Source organism: Lactuca sativa, chromosome 1 (genome assembly GCF_002870075.4).
Source record: "Lactuca sativa cultivar Salinas chromosome 1, Lsat_Salinas_v11, whole genome shotgun sequence".
Classification (NCBI taxonomy): domain Eukaryota; kingdom Viridiplantae; phylum Streptophyta; class Magnoliopsida; order Asterales; family Asteraceae; genus Lactuca; species Lactuca sativa.
In genome coordinates, this window is record NC_056623.2 from 19446922 (window position 1) to 19454468 (window position 7547).

At 32.4% G+C, this 7547-nt stretch overlaps 1 long non-coding RNA gene across 16 annotated transcripts; it reads right to left on the bottom strand.

Moving 5' to 3' along the window:
- Positions 1-447: 447 nt before the first annotated feature.
- Positions 448-5564, bottom strand: LOC111915727 (uncharacterized). 16 transcript variants are annotated; one of them, XR_002858254.3, is made up of 6 exons: positions 4779-5563; positions 1714-4677; positions 1525-1626; positions 1264-1363; positions 977-1042; positions 448-872 (listed from the first exon to the last, which is right to left on the bottom strand). It is a non-coding gene; the product is annotated as an uncharacterized LOC111915727 (long non-coding RNA). The 16 variants fall into 16 exon arrangements; XR_002858253.3 differs by having other exon boundaries at positions 1119-1363; XR_006188374.2 differs by having other exon boundaries at positions 448-887; positions 1119-1363.
- Between the last annotated feature and the right edge of the window lie 1983 nt (positions 5565-7547).

Below are 7547 nucleotides of genomic sequence, written 5' to 3' on the forward strand. Positions count from 1 at the left end.
TATTCCGTCGCTAAATGTTGTTTGTGATGGATCAGCGACGGATACAGTCCATAGATAATTAAAATGTGGCTAATAACCTAGCGAGTGTTTTAGCGACGGGTCGATTTTCCCTTGCGACAAATTTAGCGACAGAATATCCATCGCCAAATAGTCACTCAATACATTTAGTCAGGACATTGGCGACAAAATTCCGCCGCTGTTCCGTCGCAAATTTCCTTTTTTTCCGTAGCTAATCCATTGCAAAATTTATACATTAATTTTTCTTTTTTTCGTCGCTAATCCGTCGCAAAATTTGGACATGATTTTTTCCATAGCTAATCCCTTGCAAAATTCATACGTTAATTTTTTTTTTCCATCACTGATCCGTCGCAAACTTTAGACATGAAATTTTTTTCCATAGCTAATCCCTCCCAAAATTCATACATTAATTTTTTTCCCTCACTAATGCGTCACAAACATGTAATATCATGTTTTTTTTATTATGATTCTAAAATAAAAAAATACTACAATTATCAAATTATTATACAAAAAAAACATCAAATAATGATACAACCAAACATTACGATACCAAAACTATCAAAGTTTACCAAAGCATCATTCAAAAATCATCCAAAAACAAAACTATCCACATAACATCAAACTCCCAAAGGAAATGAGTTTTCACAAAACATAACTTCAAAATAACATTTTAGCTGCTCTCTTCATTTCATGTTCATCCAATCATCTTCGGTTCTCATTCCTGAAATTAACATTTTAGATTATTAATAAAGAAAGATTAAAGTGACCACCTACCTAGGAGAAGGTTGTCGTTTTTGAGGAGGTGGGTATTCCCTGATCCTTGCTTTCAAATTTACAAATGCACTTTCAGTAGCCTGATAAAAGTAAAACTTGAGAGAGAAAAATTCAAAATAATAATAACATTTGATTGGGATTGATCATTGATCATTGATGTGAAGAAATAAGTGACAAGAGATACCTGCATCTTAGCTTCATCCCATGTTAACACGACTCCTTTACCCCACACTTCCTCGTCTATTTCAACCTGAAGAGACATTGACTAAAACTAATTAACATGTCAACTGTCAAAAATAACTACAAAATAATAGTACATTACCAACATGTGCATATAACTTGTTGGTCTGGCCCATGTTATTTGAAACGTGTGGTTGAGGTTGGAAACTCATGCCCAAACCTTCCATTATACACTTAAATAATCGAAAAGAAAAGGTAAGATATACATACAATAACTGATTAAGATCTTACTAGTTCATTAAGTGCTGCAATCGACCCTTTCTTAGGACCCAGCCCCTCTAACTCAGAATCTAAAGACCACCACCAGACTTAGCACGAGACAGATACTTATCTGCAAAAACATTGCCTAAAAAAGTTCAGAATCATTATCATTGTTTGTTTTGTTGCAATTCGATTACATTTGAATCCTAAGGACTAGGGGAAGGGTGGAAGGAATTCATTTCTATAAATTCTTTATACTGTTATAAGACAAAAAATCAAATATTTTTTTACCAGCCAAATTCATAAGAGATGCCTCAGCCGCCTGATGTTGAGCTTCCCTACGTGTTCTCTCCAACAAACCATACTAGGGACCAGAGCCTGCTTGAACTCCACCTATTATATATTTATATAAAAACAGTGAGTTAAAAAATATAATACACATTTGGTAAATTAAAAGGAAATATTGTTTCATAATCATACCTTAGTTCCACATTTGTAGGTAATGAAATGCATATATTCAAAAGGGGATTCAACAAAATTTTCGTTGTTTCCAGCTTCAATCTCCATATCTCTGTTCCTCCTTTTTAAAATACAATTCAATATGGTTTAAATTTCAAAATAAATGTAGCATCTTACCTGAAAATGGAGGGAAAACAGACGACAAATGGCTTAACCTCAACCGATCATCCCTTTGAAACACCAATAGCATCATATAACAACATTATGCAGCTATACATGTATTTATTTTATAGCATAATATAACCTCAATTACCTCTTTAGGAAGCCTCTGACTTTCAAGAACTCAATCTTCTTCCTTTGATTCCCATATAAAAGTACATACATAGTCGAGTCGAGTCCAGTTGAGTCTTTGACCATAAAGCTTGACCTTTCTTGCTTTGATGGGTTATGTTTGTTATTTATTAAAAGTGAATGGGAAGTTTCTAATATTTGAGGTGTTATTTATCAAAAGATATGAACTCATAATGTTACGTTCATCTTTTTAGATCCTAATTAGTAATTAAAATAAATGAAGTCAATTTTGCATCAGAATTCATTTTAAAACATTTTGGCAAATCAAACTCAAATCTTGTGATTAAAGATCTTGAAACCCATGTCAAGAATCTTGAGGAAGAGTTAGTGAATCAAGAACAGAGCGATTCGGGCAGAGGAAAATTTGAGAAAAATGAGGTTGCAAAATGTTAATTTGGCTGCAAGGCTTCAAGAGGAACTTAGAAAGGCTGTCACAAAAAATGGGTTCTGCATTTGAAATAAATAAGAAAGCAGCCATGAAAGTTGTGGAGGAAGCTGATAAATTACGGGTAGAGAAACAGGTTCTTGAAGATATGTTTTTGAAAGTGAAAATAGATTTATGGGATTTTTGTGATTATTTTGAAGAAAAAGTTGTTGGTTTTTTGGAGGAAATGATTCTAAAGTTGAAACAGTTGGAGAAGATGAAGGACCAGATTGAAAATATGAAGGGGATTTTGTGGGTAAATGGAAAGATGCAGAATCTGAAAGGTGAAAGATTGAATGGGAACTTGTTTCTACTTAAGCAAAAATATCTTCAACTTGAAATTAAAGAGCTTGAAAAAAAATTCGATAGTCTTGTGCAGAAAACTGAGAAATCACAGGTATTTACCCGAATTGTTTAAACATCTTAGACTTCTTTTTACCTTGAATTTTGTTCACAATGAAATGTCAAATATGTAAAAAAAAAAAAAAAAAAGTTGGAGAGTATGAATTCTTTAAAAAAATGATTTTGTAAAAAAAAAAGTTGGGACGTAAATGGAGAAAGTCTGTTCTTTCTGTATCAACTATATAGTACAAAACACCTGTACATAGCTGAACAGTAAGACTTTTTCTTCCTGACTTTTGTCATCCCACATCACTAACTATAAGACTTTTCATTTTACTGATTATTTTTTATAACCAAAATAACCGAACCGATTAATAACATATGTAAAGATAGTATTGACAAACTATGAACTGACCTAAACACAACAAAGATCCACGAATTGGTGTCCAGGGGTAAAACGGTCAGAAAACAGAAAAGCAAACCCAGTTTCCTGTAACTCATAGATTAGACAGAGAAGTTGAAAAAAGTGACTCCTAATAAGCCTGGTAATATAAGCACTCAGAGTTTGCACTGTTTTATGTTGAATTCCCTCACATAGAAGCTTGTTACTTAAGTGAATTCACCAAAAGATATACAAAAACAGGTATATTATCATAGAAAATGAACCTTCAGTGCACAACAATATATAAACAGCTATAAAGGTGTTTGTTCATATGATGATGCATCAGGTAAAATCAAAATGTTGACAACCTAGAGACAGTAAATAGACATATATAGTAACAAACTTACATTTTCTGTGATATGTTATACACATAAAACCAAAGTAATATGCTGCAAGTTTAGACTTTTAAAACAATCATAACCTAAAAGGCATTATCTGAAATCTCAATTATAAAAAAAGTTTTTTACAGATGATCCAAATAGATAATTTAAATAAGTCAATTTCTTTTTGAAGTGATTAGGATTTGGTGGGTCCCTTATATGATTATAAACTTATAACTTGCACAACATTTTGTCTGAAATACGTTTCTTTTCTCTACAATTGGCCTTTATTATTAGGTATGCCCTATCTTTTTGTTTCAAACTATCATCTAATTCTCAATTAACCTGTTAAATTCAACTAGCAAGGCTGTGAGTTAGATAAAAATACAAATATAGTCTAATGAACCTTAAGTGAATTCACCAAAAGAAATACAAAAACAATTTCTATTCTTATAAAGGTGTTTGTTCGTAGAAATAGGAGATAAGACTATGTTCAAGACGTTAATGTTCAGAGTTGTGTACTTCAAAGCAGGCTTTCCAATTGACAAGAACAACAGGAGTAAACTTAAGGGGAGCAAATTAGGTGTCATTTTGGGTAAGCTATTCTCTAAACCACTATATGTTCTTTATCGGCGTTGTAATTCCCTTCTACTTACTTTTCCATAAAATTCGTGTAGGCTAGACCTGTAAGAACTCATGGATCAACAACAACTAACCAATTTATAGCTTTTAAACAATAATTAACCAATCAATCCCTAAATCAAGTTCTAATTCTAAGTGTCTATTCTTATATAGATGCAATCGATGGTAGACCTGAAATTAATTTGCTGATAAAGGAGAAGGCATTCCATATGGCTATGATACACAATAACCAGAAAGCTTCAAGGTGATTCGTGTATATATAATGCTGAGATATAAGAGGAATGATGATTGAAAAAGGAAAAAATGGAGAAATTAAGCCCTAACGTAAACCTAACCTAATATACGACTAAAGGAAATAAAATCAAGAGATTTACCTGAATCGGAAGTTAACGAGAATAATTTTAGATTTTAAAAATGTGGAGGCTGCCAGAATCGGAAGCTGCATTGGTCAGTGGTGTCGTCATCTGTTTGAACGGAGAAGGTGAGATTAGGTTAAGCTGCAACTCGAGAATCATGTGTGCTTAATTGGAGTGATAAAACAGATTTGGGAGAGAAGGAAACTTACATAAACTTCGTGAAACTGGAATTGGATAGCGCCAATTTCAGCGAGAGATCGTCAATTAAAAAAACATAACGCGCGTACCCTCCGTCAGCAATCCCTCGATAAACACGTACCAGATGGAAAAAGTTGACACTTTTTTTATCCCTCGTTGAACCCTCGCCAAATGCCTTCGTTTTCAACCGATTGCCGAGGAATAAGAATGTGTCGATAAATAGTTGTGAGATCCGTAGCTGATCCCTCGCTAAACCCTCTCTAATATGCATTATGTTGAATAAATAAAATAATCTTTTAAACCATCGCATATCTCTCGTAATTTGCTCGCTATAAGGCCTAAAATTTGCTAAAGAATAAAACCCTCTCTGAATCCCTAGCTGAAAGCCAAGTTTCTAGTAGTGTATAGCTAGATATATACCAATAGGTAACAACCTGAGCTGCAAGCTAATAAGCAAACTAAACAACAAAATTTTGGATCCATCGACAAACAACAACCTGAGTTGCGAGCTAATCCTCAAGTCTAACAACAATATTTTTGGAAACCTTGATCTCGAATATGACATGGATAAGGTCCTATTTGAGATCCCCAATCAAGTACTACCATAAATTCAAGTTTACTCATGTGCTCCACAACATTGTGTATATCGACTGGTATTCCCAGTTCAACATGGGTCGCTCCGATCATCATGTTTGGTGGAGATACTATGTCCGGACATGGGAAAATGATAAAACCCATTTCTACAGGTGTCATCATATTAACGCTTGGGGTCGAAGCATATCCAGTTTTAGGATTTGTGACCCATAGCCATTAGTTTTACATATGACAATGTTGCATATAATTTTACCAAATATATTTTATATTGCAATGACATATATTTGAGAAATATTAATTGGAATCTTTTAAAAAGTTATACAAAATATTTTCTTATACAACTTCTCTAAAACTTTACAAATAAGTAAGAGTAAAAATGATTTTTTTTTTTCATGTCATGTTCACAAGTAAAATGAGAGTGTGTATATCTATATTTCTACAAATCTAAAATAAGTAAGAGTAAAAATTATTTTTCTAAAAATGATTTTTTTTTCATGTCATCTTCACCGGTAAAATGAGAGTTATTGTATATATCTATATTTCTACGAATCTATAAAAATACAAATGGGGAGAAATGCAGGGATAGTAATTGTGCATAATACATATGGTATTATGCTCACAAAAAACGATACATATGGTATTATGCTCACAAAAAACGATATCTGATTGAAAATAAATAAATGTGCATGCTATATACAACTAGTTTTCTTACTTAAATAATTACATTCCTTAGTTTCACCCTAATAAAGATATAACGTACTACTATTACTTTTATGATAATGCGAAATTATACAAAAATAATTATATTTTGGATACCATCACAAATGAATCACCAAATTAATCAATAATAACATGATTCACCAAAAAAAATCTCGAAAAAACATTTCGATGATTCATTTTTATGATGATTTTAATGACATTCACTAAAATTGTCATAAAAATGAATTTTTTCTTGATTAGCTAAAAAATGAATCATGAAAATATTTTTTTCGGAATTTTTTCTTGTGAATCATCTTACTTTTGAATCATCTAATGATTAATTTCAATTTTTGCTAAGAAAATATGCATATAAAAAAATTTCTTACTTTCCTACCAAAAATTTCCTTCTTATTTGATCTTGACTCTCTCTCTCTCTCTCTCTCTCTCTCTCTCTCTCTCTCTCTCTATATATATATATATATATATATATATATATATATATATATATATATATATATATATATATATATATATATATAGGGTTAGGTTATTTTGTTATAGTAACTATTGTGTGCCAGAATGCACAGATCTGGACCATTGGATAGAATATCACTATTACACAAGTCATTTAATAGTGCGAATGGTTTTTATTTTTTGATGCGGTCCTTTCTAAAAACCGTCTTATTAAATATCTACAGCATCAAAAAAGAAGATAACTGCACCATAAAATAGCTTTATTAGTGCGGTTTCCCAAAATCGCACCATTAAAGCTTTTTTGAGGCGGTTTCCCAAAACCGCACTAAAAAATAATTTCGAAAACCGCCTTAAAAAACAATAAAAACCGCCTCAAAAGATAATTCGCACTAAAAAAACATTGAACCGCACAAAAAAATAATTCACACTAAAAAACATTCAACTGCACCATTAATCTTTCCTCTAAAATTTCATCGAAATTTTCATTCTTCACGAGATCCCTCCAAATTTTGTTCAAAATTTTCATGTTCAAGCAAGCTACAAGTTGGTTGATCCTTTGAATTTTTCATTTCCCTCCTACATTTTCGTTTTCCTTCTATATTTTCATTTCCCTCTAAAAATATGTGTGCCCTGCATGTGCTTTACCCCTTTTTACAGACAACACAAGAAGCATATCTCTTTTCTTCTTCCTTATTTTCTTTTTCTGGTTAACGTTTGGTTTGTTTAAGGTGAAATAAGTTGGTTGATCGGAAATATGTAGGAGACGGTGGTGCTTCGATAGCTCTCAGTAAAGGCACGACATTTGTGGTCGGTGTTGACGGTGGTTAGTGGTGGAGATGGAAGGTATGCAGATAAACTAATTTTTGTTCTTCTTCGTTTTTTTACTGATTTACGTTTGGTTTGTTTAAGGTGGAAAAACGATGGTAACCGGGGATGTTGGGTGTTCTTCGTGGCTGTAATGGTGGTTTCCAGCAAAGGTAGGGCAGATGGCGATGGTGTGAATTGGTGGTGGT